The sequence below is a fragment of the Onthophagus taurus genome, chromosome 2 (genome assembly GCF_036711975.1).
Source record: "Onthophagus taurus isolate NC chromosome 2, IU_Otau_3.0, whole genome shotgun sequence".
NCBI lineage: Eukaryota > Metazoa > Arthropoda > Insecta > Coleoptera > Scarabaeidae > Onthophagus > Onthophagus taurus.
This window is the reverse complement of record NC_091967.1, coordinates 21,272,882-21,294,671: the sequence shown is the minus strand read 5'-3', so window position 1 is coordinate 21,294,671 and position 21,790 is coordinate 21,272,882. Positions and strand designations below refer to the sequence as shown.

At 31.4% G+C, this 21,790-nt stretch overlaps 1 protein-coding gene across 1 annotated transcript in view; it reads right to left on the bottom strand.

Moving 5' to 3' along the window:
• LOC111426260 (heterogeneous nuclear ribonucleoprotein C) overlaps window positions 1–12,164 on the bottom strand; it is a 230,884-nt gene extending 218,720 nt beyond the window's left edge. The window contains exon 1 of the mRNA XM_071194494.1: window positions 11,931–12,164. The gene's annotated coding sequence lies outside the window, so the exon portion shown is untranslated. The remainder of the gene's footprint in view (window positions 1–11,930) is intronic.
• Between the last annotated feature and the right edge of the window lie 9,626 nt (window positions 12,165–21,790).

The following is a 21,790-nucleotide window of genomic DNA, read 5'->3' as shown; positions in this document are numbered from 1 at the left end:
AAGTTTTATTATAAAGGTAGAAAATTGATTCAAGCACCTCCACCATTTCTTTTCCATTTTTAAAGAGATTTTCGTAAATCTTATTTGTCTATGAGTATTTTATTATGTAGTAGTACTCATAAAGTTCGGATTTTCACGGTCAACCGGACCGACCGAAGTCAAATTGAATTTGGCGACAACGATAGCGATGTGCGATAAACAGCGTCGGCGTCGTGCTGCGTCGACCGATTGCAATCGGCTCGTCGTCGACCCTAAATAACCCCGACACCCCCCTCGGAAAACCCCCTCAGGTCGATAGTAATAGTCCGTTAAACTATGCGCGATTTCGATCCAGATTTATCGGTCGCCATTATTTCGCGTTCGAAGCCCGTTTATTTGAACGTCTGACCCTCGATTACACGGCGAAGACTGAATAATAGCCTGTTTAGTACACCCACATTTCGACATATTAATTATATTCGCAATAGGAATTTATGAAGAAATTTTACAAATTTTAAAACAAACTTTTCGTATCAAGGCTAAAATAGTTATGCAGAACTTGGTTTCAGTACCTCTTGTTTTCAAGTACATTCAGTAAAGCATTACATGTTTTTTATTCGATTCAACCAGATGTTTGTTTCTAGTTCAATTCGAATTTATGTTGTAGTGATTTCAGTTCAATTTAGTTACACACTGCTTAATTTGTTCTCAATTCAGTTAGATAATGCACCATTTGAAATTAATTCAGTAGAATATTGGTTGATAGAACATAATTTATTTAGGTACTGCTTGATTTCTGTTAGATAATTATTTTAAACTTCAATCAGTACAATATTATTAGATTTTCGTTCAATTTATTTAAATACTTCCTGATTTCCACTTAATTGAGTTAGACACTATTGGAGTAGATCTCAATTTAGTAGAATATAGTTTGATTTCAGCTCAATTCACTAATATACTTCTTGATTCTGCATTACTTTAACTTATATCAGCTTTTAACTAATTAACATAAAAACTTTGGATTTTGACACTAATCGTTGGCAACGTGCTGATTACATTGGTGACATATTTACATTATGTGCGTTTTCTATTTTAGGTGGATTAGAAGTCAGTGGAAATATGACTCAACATTATTGATAAAATAAAAGTTGTTGTTTCAAAATAGAAATAAAAAACAATCTTTACTAATTGGTCATGCTATCAACGGTAAAGAAACTTATGACATGACATCTGTTTTAATTACATTGATAAAATATGAACAATATAACTCAATAATATCTGGAGATTTGAATGTGGTTGGACTGTTACAAGGCGGATATACCAAATGTGCTTGTTTTCGGTGTTTATGGGACAGTCGTGCTAGAAAACATCATTAGTAACACCGTTGATAGATAAAGTAAAAAACCTTTACACATTAAATTAGGCCTCATCAAAAATTTTATGAAAGTTATGAATGAAATTAATACTAGTTTTCAGTATTTTCAAAATATGTATCCGAACAATTTCATTGTTTTTTCTGTTTTGCTGTATAAAGTAAAATCATGGACTGTAGCAACTACCAAAAATTTACTGCATTTGAAATGTGGCTTAATGCCATAATCTTAAAAATTTCAGGGATAGAACATGAATCTAATGAAGAAGTTTGTCAAAGAATGAAGGAAGATACCAAATTAATAATTACGATAAATAAAAGCTCGCAAACTCGAATACCTCGGTCATATAATGAGGAACGAGAGAAGATACAGTTTACTACAAACTGATACTTGCACGGGAAGATTCTTCGGAAGCGTGGTCTGAGTCGACGGAGAAAATGATGGCTCAAGAATCTTAGACGTGGGTTTCAACAACAACAATTAGTTTATTTTGTACAGCAGTAAACAAGGTTGTGATAGCGAGAATGATCAGCAACATCCGGACCAGATAGTACTAACTAAAGGAAGTTATATTTCTGGTTGCACAGATACGTAAAGAGATGCAAACTAAAGAATTTGACAACGTTGTGCCTTTAAAAGAGAAAATGTTTATACGTCATTTAAAAATGTTGTGAAAAGATTTTTAAGAAATAAAAAAAATGAGGGATATCAAGAAATTATTGCAAAATTCTTTAAATCAATAAAAGTAATGTTTACTTCACCCGCATGTTCTAATCCATTGCTACAATCTAAATACATTGACCGTGCATCAGCGCCCAGGAATGAATCCATTTTGATCTTCGCTACTTACACCACTCATTTCTATTCATAGCCTTTTCTGTTTAAATAATAAGTTATGAAGACGAGAATTCTGATGTCGATGAAGATGTTAGACAGAACCAAGATATGGATCATATCAGTCAGAGACTGTTCATCGAAGAGAACAGTCACAATATATGAAAAGTTTGCAAGAATCAAATAGTAGTGATTGAGATGCCTCTGATAATGAGCTGCTTCAACGTCTGTTCAGTTCGACAAGGAATTTTTCTGCTGGTAGGCTAATAATTTGGAAGCATTCAACTGATTTTAGCCGACCAGAATCTGTCGCGTCAACACCAGGTGCACAAAATATCTCAGAGGATAACCAGTGGCCTAATGTCAAAAATCAATATACAATTTTATGAGCGGTATTTGACCGCCGAATTCTTTGCGACCATAGCTTTTTGTAAACATGTCACGTTTTTTGCGTCAACATAAAAATCTGTTAACACTACTGCTGCAAAAATGCAAGGCTTTTTTAGGATTAATGGATTGTTGAGTGTGCCAAGAATAAAACAGTTCTGGGCTTCAGAAACAAGATACGATTTAGTAGTAACTCAATGACTTGAAAATCGTTAGTCTGAGATTCGTTCGTGCTTAAGAGTCGTCAATGGCGCGAACAATTCAGAATCTATACGATCTAATAGCTACTTCTGGAAAATATGTTCAATAGTTTCAAAAATTGAAAGGAAGTGCCAGGGAAATGTTCACGACAACGATGATACCATTTTGAACAGATCATACCAGATCTTACATAAGAATAGGATCAAAAAGTAACCGGTAAAAGAAAATGATAAAAATTTTTTGTCATAGGAAATGCTGCCGAATTGCAATTGAATTTATATTTGCATGAAAGTAAAGCGTTTTACTGGAAGTGACACCTGAAATTTTATTTGTAAGTGGGAGAATTGCACTGAAGTTGCCGTATACAGTACTAGTAGGCATTTCAATTTATGTGGATAGCAATTTTATCTCTACTCACTTTTGGATGTCGTAATGCAAAGAGAATGAAATGGGACGGGTATTTTAATGAAATATAAGGTGCCAAAGAAGGAAAGAACTAAAAAAAGAATGGTAAATTAGTGAATAACAAAACAGATTATTTAAAATCAGATAACGTACTAAGAAAACTGGGACATGGTGATTATAAAGCGGTGTGATAACAAACCATTCTTTCTCGTAACTACAGAAATTGTTATACTTTGATTTCAAAATGGAATTGTCAAAAACTTTAATTTATGCCTCCCAAAATAAGAACCCTCAAAACAAGACTTATATTATATGTTTATGTTTCAATCCAACTAGAAGTTGTTTTAAAAAATTTTCAAGAGTATTGAATGTAAAATTTTTGATATGCAAATATCAGAGTAAAGACTTTTGGTATCAAATAATACCAGTTGGGAGTTTTTATTTATTTTTATTCCATACAATTGATATTTACGAAAGTTTGTTTTTTAGTAGAGTTTATCTTTAATATTTTTAACAATACATCGTGTAGAAATTTGCTTCGTGTTTGTGTGGGAGTGCAAATATTGTTGATAATAATAATTTTTTTTATGTACTTTTAAGACTATACAATGTTGATTTTTTGTACTGAGGTTTTGTATTATTTAATCTTCAATATTAATAAAAAAACTTTTTTGTAGAAAAGATTTTTATGAACAAAATAAACAAGTCAACAAATCTTTGGTTTAAAAATTAAAGTTAGGTCAAGATAATACAAATAAAATTACAAATCAATCGTTGAGAGATAATATAGATAACCAAATTTTCTACAAAATCGATATAATAAGTAATACTTTTACTGTCAAAATCGTCATACATTTTACATTAATATGTATATAACCCAGTTTTTAACGTGATTATAAAATAAAAAAGAACAAAATTTATATAATTTCACAACTAAAAGTTGATAACTCAATTATATTCGAAATAAACTTATCTTGTGAACATGCTTACGAGCTTAATAATATATTACATACACGTTGTCCAATTTCGTTGTACAATTTCGTATATTTTATATTTTGAAAATGAAATTTCCAACAAATAAATTAAGAAATATATAGCCATAGTAAGTTTTTCTTAACGTCTGTTTAGATTGTTATATTTAGTTACTAATTTATGCTCGGTTCTTATAATACCTTTTTACTTTACTGCTAGAAATTGTAAGAATGTTTGTTATTTCAAAATTAATTCAAGGATTCCTTACCTTTTTGTATCGGTTTTCTTTATGTATTTTATTATAAATTTTAGGATTAAGTGTTACGCTGTTTATTGTGTTACAGAAAACACTTTTGATTTGTTTATTTGAACTTTATATAAATTCTTTGTTAAGTTTCGATTTAATTAATTTCAAGTAATTTCACATTTTAACCAACAAAATATGCATGATATAATTACAAACACTGTAGCAATTTCTACAGTTAATCTTTGTTAGATTAATTCTTTATAAAATAATGGAGCTGTAAGATTTTCAATAGAATTTATAATATTTCCACTCTTTTTTTTTCTGTGAAACATAGGTTGATGTGTCTATGGATATAGGTCTATTGATGAAGGCACGGCTTAACCCGAAAGTTTCCAGTTCTAGGTCTAGTGTTAGTTCTAGTTTTAGTTTAATTAACACCGGCCGTGAAAGCCTTCGTACTTATATTTGTTACAGATTATAAACAAACGCCTTTGAGAAAAGATTTCGTGTTTAATTGAGATAAAACACTTCTAGTTTTCGCAGAAATGCTATGGCATTACTTCAATAGAAATTTCAATGAATGTGCTCCGATAAGAATCTGCATATATATGCAACTATAGAATGCCACCTATCGAAATGTCACTCCATTAGACTTTTTAAGGGGGATATTTAAAAGCCAAGGTACACGAGCGGCCACTATTGATTTATTAAAACAAAAAGTTGTAAAAGTCTGCAAACCCGTCGTGTGAGTAACGAATCGTAATATTTAAATTTGACAAAATATTGCAAACCACATCCTGTTGACACTATTACAACGTATGTAACGTACGACAGCAGAAATTATTTTACAAAAAATGCGAAACAAGTTATTTGGTTTAATCATAACACATTCCACTTCATGTTAGCCATATATAAAGTTATAACTTCGCCAACGTGTTTTTAATGGCACAATATGTATTTATGTGCGAAATTTAAAAGAGTAATTGTTCTATGAGCAACGATGTAATATGGGACACTCTACATATATAGCATTTTCTAATGGACATTATGTTTTTTCAAAGAGTTATTTGCCGGGAATTACGTGGATTGTTCTGTGAAATTGTTGACGTTATATTGAATTTAAGTTCGCATATTTATTAATTGTTTTTAATGCGTTTTTCTGTTATCATCTGTTTTTATATAAGCTGTGGGGAGAAGTACAATCTGCGTTCAGTACAATTTGTGGTTGACTTGATTTCACACAAAGTGTGCGGATATTTAAAAAAATCGGTTGTTGTTGAAGCTACACACTGATCATGCTATTCCTGCAGTCACCTTTTAATCTGTTACATTATCAGAGAGGTGCGGATCACTTCCCACACAAAACATTCGAGAGGAGTGGAGATGCGAAAAAGAATCTTTAACTCATCTTTGTTAACTCATCAGCATATTTAAGAGTAAAGAATTCGTGCTTGAACTAATACTTCAAATTATTGCCGAAAAGTTGCAAAAATAGATATCGACACAACTAGCGCATTAAAGAATATTCGGCATTTAGCAATGAGGCATCCGAACTACATGCTACTAAAAGAAACAACTATTAAACAATTTAATTCTTTTCACACAATATCAAAGTTAGAGTTCAGGAGGTTGTTAAGTAACTCCTGCAGTTTGGTGTCTAGACCACTAACGTTCTTATAATTAAATAATAATGAATAAATAAAATAAGAAAAATTAGAGTTCATCAATATCGGTGATACTTCTAATTAAGATAGGGGTTTTCACAATTACGTTCCCATATGAACCTGTAACCCGGACCTTCGCAGCTTTTTTTTCGTGGTATATATGAAGCGAACTCTGAGAAGCAAAACACTTTTTTATCTAAACAGCAACAAGCATTGTTGGCTTATCTCTAACAAGACGATTGAAAAACCGAACACCGATAGCGTGGAGTGAAGAAATAGATCCTTTTTAGGCCCATAGTAATCATAAAAGTAATTGGATCTACTTAATTGCAGACTATAGTTGAGAAATCTTACATCGGTAAAGCTCTACGGTTTCGACAATCGCAAGTTAGAATAAACTCAGATCCAAGGGTGACTGTAGGAGGAACTGATGTAATTTCCTTCCCTACTAAGAAAAGCGCAATACACTATAACTATACGTTAGAAAATAGTTGCAACGTGTTTCATTTATTAGAACACTAGACCTAAGATTGCAATATATTATTTTCTGCAATTAGAAATCTTTATTTTGCCAATATCTATTGCTTAAAATACTCAATATCAGTTATTTTTCACGAATGAATGTATTTAATTTGAAAAATTGTTACTTAAATATCTGCAACTACTTTCGTATTTTGAGTCTCAACCAGCGTTGGTTTTTTAATGATAAAAAGTCTGCTATTTTGTATGTTTGTTAACTCAGTCAACAATTCTTGTTGACTTAAAAAATCTCCGCGATGAGTTGTCTCCGGAGTTCTTTTGATACTCACTTGACTTAGTTTTGTACAATCATTTCACCATTTATACCACATTTATATCAATCTTTTCATTCATACAAGGACGAAAGTACACGGCATTCCCAATCAAAATAAGGAGAATAAGGAGAGCTTATAAACTGTGTAACAACAAAACTATACCAAAAACTTGAGACAATATTCTAGAACTGCTTTAAAGGTAAACCAATTCCAGGAGAATGCAACATGGCCTTTATGTCCACCATACATAAATAGCAAGACAGACAAAACTGTGACAATTATCTCTTTTGTGTCTTCTAGTTAATAAAAGCAGCGTTTAAGCTAGAGACTATCAAAGCAAGTTATCGCAAACAATCAAAAGTGCGATTATAATATAATAAGTATAAAAATATAATAAGAAATGTATACCAACAAGCTAAAATCAAGATGCGATAGAAAATGTCGGAATGAATCTACATCACTAAAGGACTCAGGCTCTCTCAGGATCCAATTCACGACCTTGTTTAAAATACATACAAGCGCTATAAAATTGGAAAATAACATGCAAAAGTAGATGGGTATTCCGGGACTAATAAGATATGGAATATATGATCAGGAAGTTCATACACTGATACATTGAATGGAGCCTGGATGTTAACATATAGAAAACGGCTTCCTACTTGTGTGTAAGAAGACAGCAGCAGAAACTTGACCTCAATGATGATGAAATATACCAACAAGCACAAATATTTGGGAGCACAAAAACTCCGCGATGGAACATTAGAGTGCGCCATAAAAGATATAAGTATACAAGACAGGAAAGCAATAGCTATGATAAGTGGCACATTATTGGATGAAGGCATATTAAATAAGGATAAGTATCAAATTTATAAAATTATAATGAAGAGCATAATAACATAATATGTTAAATTATAGTAGCGAAGTAAGCAAAAATGGGAGAAAATCCTGAAGGCAACAGAAATGGATTATTCTCGAAGATTATCAACGACAGAATGAGAGATTGAATGAGAAAGATGATATAAAAGTATACTAGTTAAGATGGTACGAATGTCAGACTACTAATTTTTTTATTATAATTTTTAAACTTATTGGTATTATTTTGTTTCCTTGTTTTCCTTTTTATTGATGTTTTCACAATTGTAGTTAACTTTTGTAACAACTATTTGCTACAATATTATTGGATTCGTTTTAATTACCCAGTTAATGAAAATTAATTAATTATTCCACTACTATTTTGTTTCAATTATTGAGTCACATTACAAAAATGAAAGTAGAGGTGCAGTCATAATATTCGGCAGTGTTGAAAAAATATGTGCAACACACCAAAATGGTATTCGTATCTTTTAGTTTTATTCGCATACAGATTCTTCATCTTAATTTAGAATATAAACTCACAGTTACATCGTCAAAAAACCAGGTAACAGTAATTACAACAGAGCTTTAAGCTAAATACAAAGTCAAGTCCATATATTAATATTAAAATATGTCATTCAAAAAAGTATTGCGTTAAAAGTATCAACTTTAAGTAAAGGTAAAGATGTCCTTACTTTTATAATATAATGTTTTAGGGTTCGTCTCGTTTTAAAGTAGTTGATATCAGCTGAATCTCAATAAACATTACATTTATTTTAAGTACATTCAATAAAGTAGTCGTCGAATTTAATTGATTTGATTAATGTTAATTAAAAATTCATTATTGCAGAAATTAATATATTAACGAAATTTAATAAAAGTTTTTAATAAACTGAATTTTGTACATTCTACTGGTTTATTAATTAAATTAGCTTTACATGTTTCGACTATAAAGTCATCCTCAGAAACGTCGTCATAGCGTTGAAATTGACGGTCAAAGAATAATATGTTATAAACATGTTCAATCCTGTTAACTTGCTACTTGATTTATATAAAATTTATCTATCTTTAAATAATTTAACGTTTTTCTAAATTGAAAATGAAGCATAAAAGTTACAACTTATGTTATTGAGATGAAGGCTTTTCATGCGATGTTAACCGTGAAAGAGAGAATTTATTTAGTACAGTGCTATGGTACTGGTGAATCATGTTTCACACAAGAATATCTCATGTTGGGATTCGCAAACATATGAAAAAATTTTTGAAAACGATTTTGTATTAACCATAAAGAAGCAGACAAAGAGACAAAATGAGGAAGACGCTGCTTCTCTAATAGCATTAAATTCAGTTCAAGAAACTCCAAAATTATCACTTCGAAGAAGAGTGTTACAACCTGAAATTATTAAATTGCACCTCTCCAGAATTTACAAAGAAAATAAAATTAAACCATTTAGGCCACGATTTAAACAGCCTTTGGATGCGGGCGATGATCCCAAAGTTTTGGATTTTTGTCTTGAGATTGGTAATGAAATATTACATAACCGAAATTTTCATAAATTTATTGTATTTTCGGATACAAGCACCTTTTCAACAAATGACATTGTTTTTTCGCAGCATTGTCTTGTGGACGAAATGGTCCTATTTGATGGCCACCACGTAGTCCTGATCTTACAATTATGGATTTTTATTTTTGGGGACGATTGAAACAAATTGTTTACAGTGAACCATTACAACACGATGCAGAACTATTAAAACAAAGAATAATTAATGCGATAGAATCTCTACCACCGGCGGAAATTCGTAATTCTTCTAAAGAATTTAGAACTCGTCTTCAAATGTGTGCCGAATTAGATGATTTGTTTGAATAAATAGTTGATTTGTTCACTTACAAATAAATAATATTTATTACTTACATAGTGTGTTATTACACAAATTTACATTTAAAATATTTTATTGAATTAGCCATATTTTAATTTGATTTGTCTGTATATTTTTCAATAACATAAGTTGTAACTTTTATTTTATTTTATTGGTTTCTATGGTTGCATATCGTAAATTGAACTTGAAACATTTTTAATTTAGGAAAAGTATAATTTTTACATAAAAATGGGCATAATTAGTTAACTTCTATAGTTAGAATATAAAGTTTGTGCGATTTAGTGGTTTGAACATATCCGACGCATTATTTATGCTGAGATAAGTTTGAAAAATCAGTAATAAAATTTTGTAACTCGATCCGGGGACATACTGTATATATTATTAATTGATTTCAACTTAATTTTGTTATACATTACTCAACAGCTGATTGAAATTTAATTAAGATTAAAAAAAAATCACGATTTTTATTCTTTCTCGCTAAAAGTATATATCTTGTTCGCGAACTGTATTCACGGAAAGCACATTTATCTGATAGAACAAATGATGTTATGTCGATCTGATGTTCGGTAGCCTTTTCTCTGCTGAGCTTTACATTGTTATCTTTGGTTGCCTGTCCTATTTTTGTTATATATATCTAGTAAAGCACCGCTTTTATTAGCATTGATTTGTAATCATCGAGCTCATGTATATTTATGTATATTTACTATCGACAACTTTATAGTGTCCATTACGTCCCAAAAAAAATTACAATTAACCTACTTTATGTTTGAATACGTATACAAAGTTGGGGAGTTTCGTAAAATCAATACGTCCACGTTCTTGAGCACAATAACCGAAGATTTAGATATGTTTGATCTTTTTTTTTCTTTCACCTTCAAACAACGAACATGTTCACAGCATTTAAACTTATTGTTTAGTCTAGGGTATTGCGCCGTTGTTAATGTAGCATAAATCTCAATGAACCTGTCTTATAAAGGAAAGGAAAAAAATATTGGGATATCATGTAAACATTTCATCTATCAGGCGCTGTTTTTGTTTTTATCTAGTCGAATGTCTAAAAAAGATCAGAGAAAAAATTATTTATAATACCTCTGCGTGTTATTGTGAAGAAAACGCAAATGAGGGAATTGTGAGTGCATTAAAAAATAAGTATACGAAAGAAAAAAAAATAAATGATTAAGAAATGTAAATTTATTATCAATAATAAATACAATAACACTACAATACCGCAACTAGTCGTAACAAAAAAGAACTTTTAACGATCCAGTTATTAAGCCTTATCAAGTACGCACAAAGTAAGCCCTAGGTAAATTATAAAAACACATTAGGGGGGACAATGAACGTATGGTTTACGCCCCCAACTGCTCGACGACTACCGACTCCGCTCCAACACCATAACGATCGTTTTTATAAAAGCTCTTTGAAATAAGTGCCATTAGGATAGCATTCGATGAACGATAATCCACTTTCAACAATACTTTCCGGTAATGTTGTGACATGACGTCAATCTTCAGGTGAGTAAGTAATTGATGTAATTCGTCTAATGGAATTATACTAACCATTAAAAGAAGTAATCCACATAATTGGATCAACATATTCTAAAATATTGAAGCTTTCTTAAGAGCAATAATTGAACCATGTTTGTTATAAATATAAGTTATGGTTAAACTGAGAATCAAAATGAACCCAAAAATCTTAATTGGTAACCGATACAAACATATTTTTCCTCTAAAATAAAATATTTATATCCAAATTTAATTTTTTCCCGGATCGTTAAAACAATATAAAATTTTTAGTTATTTGTGCTCGTTTCAACGAAATAATATTTGCATGAAATCCACAGAAAGCTAAAACGTGTATACATTCCATCATTTTTAATAGACATTTATTAAAAATCGTTATATCCTAATATTAGAAAATAATTAATGGTTATTTGACATACTAAATTACCTATATATTTTTGTATTTTTTATCTTCTATAGAACAAATAAAATGTTGGATTTATTCGAAATTACGTTGAAGCTTTAAAAACAACGTTTAATTTAATTAGGCATTTAATTTTCTTAATTAATATTTAAATTTCTTAGTTTACGAATCTTACTTGTTCGGATTCTTTGCTAATTTCGCAAGAGTCGTAGAACACCAAGAAACTTTTCACCCTGTTTAAAAGGGAAAAGTCAAAAAAAAAAGTAAAAGGTTGAAGATGAAGAAAAAAGGGTAAGCGGCGAAAACGAAAATGAGCGTAACTTTCGAATGAAAAGTCACTACGGAAACTCAAGTTCAAGGAACGTTGAACTAACTAAACACGAAACGAAACGAGTTTTATATTTTGAGTTAAACTTACCAGTAAGAAAAAAATCTGTTTGGTGAGTTTCTACACACACCAAAGTTATTCAAGTATTTTTGAAGAACAAAATAAACAAATTTATCACGATCACACTAAAACAAAGTTTTCTTTATTTTATACGGTATTCGAACATTTACCAAAAAATAAATAGATCGCTTTCAAAACGTGTTTGCGCTTGTTTTTTGTGCGCGTTCGTTGCACACCGTTCGTAACGTCGACCGAAGGCGAACTAAACAGCAGGAATAAGCGTCGTCGCGTGGACGGACGGCGTCGCGACGCTATGTTTGCGCATGCCAAGGCGTCCTTCCTGCGGGACGTCCCGCATTTCGAGACGGGATAAAGCGTCCAGGGGAACGAGAGAATCTCTCTCGAGTGTTCCTGCAGGTAGATCAAAGTATTGCTTCGTCGTCGCACGTGTACACAAACTTTAACGAAATAGAACGACAAAAGTGGGTCCAACAACAAAAATGTGTTGACTCTTAAACTTTTCTAACATTTACAAGACAAATTTCTTACAATAAAATTCTTTCTTTAAATTTATTTAAACTAATTTTAGTAAAACGCAATAACCACTATTCACGATTGAAGAATTTCTTTCATCTGGATCCTTTTCATCTAATTACGATCTAACCGCTTTTAAATCACTCAGATGTGATCAAAAAGACGATTGAAAATCTGATATTTTTGTCGATACATCTGGTGCTAGTTATCTTCTTTTCAAAAATAGTACCGTGAATGATTCATGTGACGCTCTATTTTTGCACAATATGAACTCGTTGACTATCTAATTGCCACTCCTACGTTTGTTAGGTGGCCAAACCACGTATACCAAGCTTAATAAATAGACGTTTGGACTGTAATTGAAGCGACCTAAAAATGAAAAGATTTATATAAAACACAATGACGAAAATAAATTCAAGAAAAATTAATTGAAAAGCTTTTCATCACTTCCACAGGAGCTTTTTGTAAAATGAAAAATAACAAAATTTCAAAGTAAAGTCGCTCAAGTCGATCCCGAACTTTATAGAAGTGCATAAGGCGAATGAATTCGGATATGAGAGTGCCCTATGAATGAATATTGGAAAATTGGATCTTGGTGAACGTTCCAGATCTAATCGAATCTTTCTAAAAGATAAGGTTCGGATTAATCAAAATTGACAAAAATATTAACTTTTGTATTTAATATTTAGGAATAAATATTAAAATCTATAAACGGACTTGGTTAAATTATCATTTAATGGTATTTGACCTATAACAACCATTTAATACGACCAATTTTCAAACGGAATTAATTGTCAATTTCAATGCCACTGGAACCAGTATGCAAAGCTCGTATCCATAACTAGCGTATTTTATCCGGTTAATTTAAATTTGGCTAATTGCAACCGTTTAAAAGTTACGCCAGTGTTAATTCTTTGATCAATTAGCGAAATTATTTATTTCACTGTGAATAATGCAATTAATGTGGTACTCTACTATTATGGAAAATGTTTCACAAACATTTCATATCCATTTAATCGATTACAATATTTATTAGTAAATTTTATAGAAACCTTACAATTGCTCGGAACAAACAGTTACATCTCCTTGAATAATTAATAATCATCCGGTTTTAGTGGTAAACCCGATTAAATAATAAACATACAAAGCATAACAACGTCCCTTTAATAATGAATTTTTTATATTTTAAAAATTGATTTTTTTATTAGATGGGCTCGTAAAACGTTCACTTACAGCTTATAACTTGTGAATTTGTAGACTTATAGTTTCGTGCTACCGGGTTTAGAGCTAACTATAGGATTTTCCGATTAAACCAAAACAATATATCAATCTTTGATAAATCCCGTCTATAAATCGGGATTTATTTATACCAAAACTGCACTTTAAAAACCGTAAAGGTTTCCGAATTTAGATAATTTGTACTTTGTGCCCGTTTAAATCGTATGTAATCCCCGATGAATTATAAATCTCTACACTCATTTTTTTTATCGGACTTATCTTTTTGTTGCGCTTGACGTAGTATTGAAAAAAAAAGTTATTGATAAATAAATACTCGGAAATGTGTAATAAATTATTAATGTGGAAATCGCTAATTTGGTGATTTCCACCGCTAAATATAGAAATATTCAACCCTTCGTTTCATTATGTTGCGCAATTGCAAATGTCATGAGTGTAACAAATGAACATTTATAAATTGGAATGACTAGAAATCATTGAAAATTTTACTCTAAGTGAGGTTGAGCTTGAATTTTCTTACAAAGAATTGATGATTCTGAAATAAACCACAGCACTGAGCGAAATAATGAATAAGAAGAATAATAGACAACACCTGAAGTCGCAATCAAAAATAATATTGAACTTCGGATTTCAACATCCATGACCAAAGTGAGTTTTCCTGCAGTTATCTAGCACAATATCATCAAGAATAAAGCATTACTCGATCGAAGTGAGCCAGGAAAGAACTCACTGAATTTATGACAATTTTCATTGGAAGTTTCAGAATGCCTCATAGGGAAAGCTCATACTGGATTACGTATCCCGACAAAAACGGAGGTTGTAAAAATAGAGCTAGCTGTAAAGAAGGAAATAGTTGCCTATGATTTTCGTGATGGTACATGGTATTGTATATTTGCAATACCATCTAGGGACCAACACGATGGGCATATCGGAGTCATAGCAAGTGATCTAGGAGAAATTGATTTTTGAAAGGAGATTTTTAAATTGTGGTACATGGAACATTTCAAGGACTCTCAACAAATACAAATAAAGTACTATTAGTACAAATACAACACAAAGTAGATATCATAGTATTGACGGAAAAGAAAAGAATAAGTCAAGGCTCAGGAAACCCCGGCAAATGACCACTTCAAAGCGGCTTCGAAAAGGACAAAAGAGTGCAGCAAAATGTCACAATGTTAGGAATATACTGTATAAACGACGATGCAATGGTTACTAAAAAGTACAATTCTACGAACAACTAAATACTAAGCTGATAAGAGCAGAAAGCTCACGAGAAATCGTAACACTTGGAAATATGAATGCCAGAACGAATAAAAATCAATAGGATTGGCAGCAGACTAATTACAACAGGCAAGCACTAATTCCAAAAGAATAGAACACTGCCTTTGTAGAGATTAGCACGGGGTTTACAGAGGTTAGCAATCACGCGTGCCTATACATATAAATAATATGAAGAATTTTGCATGTAAAGAATATGGCGGATTTTGGTTAAAAAAATAGACCTGGATTAGAGAGATATGGAAGCAGAGGAGCAGGCAGGATTCCAGGCTAGAAGATCCACAACAAACCAACTGTTTTGCTGGTCACAGTTAATGAAAGAAAAGCAGCGTAATAAACAAGAAACCCACCTAGTGTCTATAGACTTAAAAAAATCGTATGAAAGCATCCTAAAGCAAATTATGAAAAACAATAGAAAGAACAAATATCAACGCGGCCACAATAAAGGCAGTAAGAAATTTATACTATCAAGCAACATCTAAAATCAAGCCAACAACCAAATAGTAACCGCACTGGATTAGCAAAATATGGAATACATGACCAGGAAACTCATAGAGTTATGCAGTGAATGGGTATGGAGTTTAATGTATAAAAAACGGCGTGTACATACACAGTTGTGTGAGAGCACCGTAGCAAGGCTAACTATGAGAAGTCCATAAAATATTCCACTAAGTGCTAAAATTTGGCAACATAAATAACCAACGACGGAAAACTAGAGTGCACCATAAAAGATAAAAATATACAAGGAAAAAAGTCATAACGGTGATAAAAGGCATATTTATATACAGGGTGGTTAAGTTTTTAATCGGGAAACTTTACTAGGACGTAATACTTGCCAAAATAACACAAGTTTTTTTTATAAACATAGGGTCACAACTCTTTTGTTTTCGAGCTATGAGCGATCAAAGTTGAGCCAAAAATTTACATTTTGTTTTGTATTTCGGCTGTAAGTAAACCATAGAATTTGAAACTTTGTATGTATTTACTACTGGTTAAGACCTTATTTTCAAGCTTACCTTAAACTTCCCTAGCACCCTCTAAGGGGATGAAATTCACCACCCCCTTAAACTCCTCCACCCCCTCCACGTTAAAAACTATTGGTATAAATATTCAAGTAGATTTAGTAGTCACAATAATAAGATTCTCTGTAGGAAATCGGACACGGGAGATTAGAAATAGAAAAAGCATTTCTAGAAAAAGTGTAACGAATAAAATTAAGTCCTTTAAACCGAAATTTCTACATATTCTTGAATCGGAGCAATAGATTAGAATTTTATTTGTGAGCCCAAGGAGAATATTTAGAAAATATAAATTTCATAAGAGAAATTTTATGCAGCGATAAAGTCACGTTTACAACAAATGGGGTAGTGTCATCTCAACATTCACGGTACTGCTCTACTACAAATCCTGAGTGGATTAGAAACGCAAACATACAGAGTTCACAGAAAATGTACTTATGGTGCGGAATACTTTTACTTCTTTTTTCTTTGAATGTAATTTAAATGGAAATTAATTTTCGTATTTTCTAAGAAATCAACATTTAGTATTATAAAATAATTGTTGTTGTATAAAAGGCATGTCTTTCAGTTTTGTTATAACAAATTCAAAGAACTCCGTAGAAAGATAAAAACTAAAATTAAAAATGTATATTTGCGGTAGAAAATTTAAGCAAATAATACGGCGATTCGTTTATTCTATTTTAAATGCATGACCTATCTTAACCAGCAATGTGAATCATTTAAAGAGATCGTAGAGCGTTCGGAAAACAGTTTTTCTTGGTGCTCAGTAATGAGCTAAGCTCCTTTAATATTAGTTTCAGTTCGGATTATTGACAAGATAATAGACAATGGTATCAAATTCCTATATATACATATATGTATATACATTAAGTCCCTTGTAATAGAATCAATTTTTTGCTTACGAAAGCTTGGTGTAATTAAGCTCGTTTCCGAGATAATTAATTATATGTACATATAAAATATTTGCTAAAAATTACCGTGAGCAAACTCCGTCTCAGAAAATAAACTCGCGAAGCACATGTTTATTTCGTATCAACCAACATATTTTGCGTATTTTAGTAGAATACCCGGTTGTGCTAATTAGTGTTGTTAATTATTACTTCTTTAGATTCTTTTTTCATTGATGATACCTACAATAATACTATGCAGGGACGAATCTTTATAATGTATAATTAAATTTTTTTTTTCTTTTTAATTGTTATTGTATTACTTTCTATTCCATATATTACCCTTTTATACCACCTTGAAGGAGTGCTTTTAGTTTTGTTACACTCTGTATATTACTTATAAGTACCGTATTGAATATCGGTATTAGTCTGCCAGATGGGTTTAAGTTCCGCAAAACGTACCTCCGTGATTAAGAGTAAATAAAACGTATGGGAATTACATTTAATACAAAATATAAAGTTCTGAATATCCTATTTTATCAAAGAAAATTAAACTCTTGTATTTAAAAGTTATGTACACGTCATGACCTGTGACAAGCTCGACCATCACGGCCAGTATTGCAAGTACTGCAACTAGAACTGGGGTTTCCCCTCGTAGAAGTCATTGTCAGTGGAATTCGAAGGTAAACTGTTCTTGTCTTGTTTGTAGATTTAGGTTGCACATGGTAGGTGCTCCGATATGATACACAATTGATCATAATATAACGTAACCTTGTTTAGCATTTATTGTTTACATTGATATAATCTCAAATAATAATATTTTTTACATATTTTACACGTAGAATTATAAATTCCTACCTTCATTTACTAGTTGGGTATAACACTCTAAAAAGATTGGTGTCGTGTATATGACCAACGATTTCACATATAAAGAAAATTTATGTATAATTCGTGTTTATGATGACTGTTGGTTAATGTTTGCCGTAGAGCAAGTGAGAAATCGCCAGAAAATATTGGGAAAATGTGAACTGTTTTTCAAAACAACCCAAAGTCATCACTCAGACGAACTTCAAACTTTTTTAAATAGGACCCCAGTATTTTTTTCAATTTTTGACTACAACATAAAAACTCCTTTCGGAAATTTGCCATTCAAAGAAAAGGAGGTATTTTTTATCAAACTGTTCTGAGCCTATTTGTACTATCCCAGTATGGATTTCATTGAAAGAAGTAATTTTCGATATTGTAGTTTTTTTATACTGTTACTCATTGCGTGGTCGTTTTCGTTTTATCTGGTCTGCTTTTATAAAATTTGGTTCGCGAATTGGTAGGTGACGAGTATACCGTGGATCAACTAATTCTGGTAACATACATTCTTTATAAAGTCTTAGTAATTTAATTTCCATGTTTGTTCTCCAAAACGGCCTATCCCTACGAATGTATGCTATTTTCATGAGAATATTGTGTCCTGTCCAAATTGCAAGTAAACATCCTTTTCCCCTTGTAATTTGTAGTTGACCTTGAATTTGGTTAAACCATTTATCCTTTTTGTTGATATCAAAGGTATTTCGATGTTGCATTGAAAGTCCAAAATTTAATTTTTTTCTATTTGCTGCTATTTTGCTATTTATAGCTCTAATGCTATACCCTCATTATTTCTTTCATGTTGCACTGCTTTGGATTTAATTGCCGTACCACAATAATATAAAATACGTTTTACCAAATTAGCGCATAATGTCGTATCTTTTCTAATACATACAGGGTAAAAATTTGATGCAGTTAATAATTTCCTTCTTTCTTCGAGCCAGTAACCACTTTCTGCTTGTAAAGTAGAATTCCTTTCCAAGTATTCCCGTTGAGTTGATGTTCTTTCGATATTTTTTAGGAACCTGTATATTTCTTGTTCAAAAGTGTCGGTATCTATCAATTTGCGATTTCTGCAACTTTGTCTTTTTTTACCCATAAGTTTTAGTTTCTTTGCGTTTTCTCTTGATCTTCTTCTTCTTTTTTCTAGGTTTTCTACATTTAAGTTTTTATGCGCAAATGGATGTATTTTACTAACAAGCGGATAAATTCGTAAAGCTATGGAAACTATAAAACAAAATAGAAAATAACTACTAAATAATAAAAAGAACAATGTAGAATGGTTTACATCACAGATACTCAGAACTAATGCACGACCATTTAGAAAAAGTAATCGATATTCCATCAAAAAACCAATTAGGATACATTAATATCAGTGATCACAATGAAACTCGCATTTACCCATTCTCAAAAATATCTGAATTACTATGTGCCGCTTTGAAACGCTTATAAAATCCCATTAAATCTACTTGAATATGAACTTGTTTTTGCTTCGATAGCTAAGAAACTTAACAATAGTTGGGTGAGAATATTTACACGTACGATGACATCGCCTGATATCGGAACACTCAATATATTATTAAACAACGACACCATTTTTACGTCAAAATTCGCACTCTTCTCTTTTGGGACACCAAACACCTGAACGCTATTGCGCCACGTGTACAGTTCCACCCCGTCTGGTTTTTCATTCAATATCATATTCTCTCCTCGCAGCTGTTCGTCCTAGCTTCAATCCTCAATATCTGCAGTAAATCGTGTTTTAACTATATAAATAATTTAAAAATGACTTTTTAAGTCGGTCACATTCTTAAGTCCGATTATTATATAAAATAAAACGTTTATTATTTTTAAATATTTCGTATAACTGCAATAAATAAACATGCTCAATCGTCTCCGCGTCCTCCGCACATAGCCGGCATTCAACATCGTCGTACCTATGCGAAGTTAGCCCTCATTTTTCTAGCCCCCAATTAGATAAGATTTTATACGTATAGTAGAACCACTCAACCGATTTCGATAATCAATGTCTCATTCGAAAGCTTAATCCTTGGCCAATACGAATGTGGAAATGCCCGATTCGAAATCTCTTTCGAATTCCGCTAAAGCGCCAAAATATTGCGAAGATACACGAAAATAACACAAAAATGACGTTCTTTAAGTGGTCATAACTCGTAAACGATGTACTCGATTGTTAAGATATATAGGTCATTCGATTCGCCATAGTTTCTTCTATCGAAATCACAAAGTGCCCGATCTCAATTCTCTCCTGTTAACCTTGTACAGCCCTCGGAATGACACCGTGTTCGGCTCGTTGTTTATGCAAGTATGGACTACCGAAAGTCTAGTCCCCAATAAGAAAAAATTAATTTGTATTGAAATGATTATAACTAGAGCACGGTTTGACAGATTTTAATGTTTTATATCTCAAACGAAAGCTCGTGTCTGACTGAATGCATACGTCAAATTGCCCGATTCGAAATATGTAAGGATTTTGATTAGAACACAAAAAACTACTTAATCAAATAAGTTAATTAACTCCTTTATTAATTGACCAATTTTAGTCGTCAATATCTCCATCGAAAGTATAATCCACGGTGATTGAAAATGGAAATGCCCGATCTCTAAATTTGTTAATAGAAGTCTATTCTCCAATTACATAAAAAATATTTTTTTGTAAACGGATTACTACTAGAGAACAAACTAACGTGAAAATGTTTGAAATATTCTACTAATCATAATAAAGTATGAAAAGAAACGAACAAAGTAATAGACTGATTTAAAATGTATTTGTACTAAAACAGAAAATCTACTTTTAATTCTACTTTTAATATAATTTATTGTTGTTCTTACTACTTGTCTAGTCTTCTTTTTTTAAATTTTATATTTTTAGCTGTACCGGGTATCTCGTTAAAGGTATATACGGAGCGGCTGTATCATAACAACGATGTTTATAGAAAATAAGAAATTATATATAGCGTATTAAATCTTTATTAAATTTGCTTTAAAATGTTCTTTATTTCATGATGATATCTCAATTCGTTCTTGTGACGATTTTTTAAAATTTATATGTCGTAATCCAACGTCTTGGCTACTTCGTTTTTATTATTTGTTGGCTACCTGATTCACCTGGCTTTGCAGGAAGTGTTAAACATTGAAATTCGATTAATGCGTTTTATTTTAGTAAAATAACGTAAGTAATAAGTTTTATTTGAAATGTTTCGAGAAAACGAGTAATTTTTTTATTGAAAGGTTGAGTTTTAAAACCAAAAAACGATTTAAAATTGCTTCGCCCCGTCGTTTTTACATTTTTTGTTTATTCACCTCCAGTTCACACAATAAATTAAGGAGGGGATGTTTGAAAGTTGATTCGCCAATAACGCATCTTAGTTGATATGTGGGCATTTAAGGGTGATAAAGTACTTTAGAAAAATAAAACTTATTACTTAAATTAAGTGATAAATACGTGCTATATTTATGCTAAGTGTTAGGTGATATTAGTGATGTTGAGATCATCGGATTGCTATTTTATGGATGTTAAACGGTATCGTATTAATTCATTTTTTTAATAATTTTTTTTTTAATTGATCATAATTTATCTTTTCTTTCCAGCTGAGTTTCGAAGTAAAATCCAAGGGAAACAACATCCATTCGGTGAGTCGTTTTCAATTTTATTAATTTACCAAAACATATCGGGATAATTCGCGATTGGAACGGTGTAATGTTGCCAGATAAAAACCGTTTGAATACTACTCGTTGGATTTGTGCTTGAAAAACGGTACCATTCAATAAATTTTTGCATTTTGTGCTTGAAAAATTATAAAGGTTTAATTATTAACATTGTCAAAACATGAAATAATTTGAAATTGAGTCTAAACGACTCCAAATAATGTGGTATTTCAATTTAATCTGTTGCATATGTTTTCATGATATATTTACTTATTTAAAAAGAATTGTTTATAAAAAATAATCTTTACATTGTCCCTCAACCAAGTTGGTGCGTGGATTGTCTAAGTTGCTGGTTGACACAATATCTATCCTTGAAATGATCTGAAACTCAAAAATCAAATGA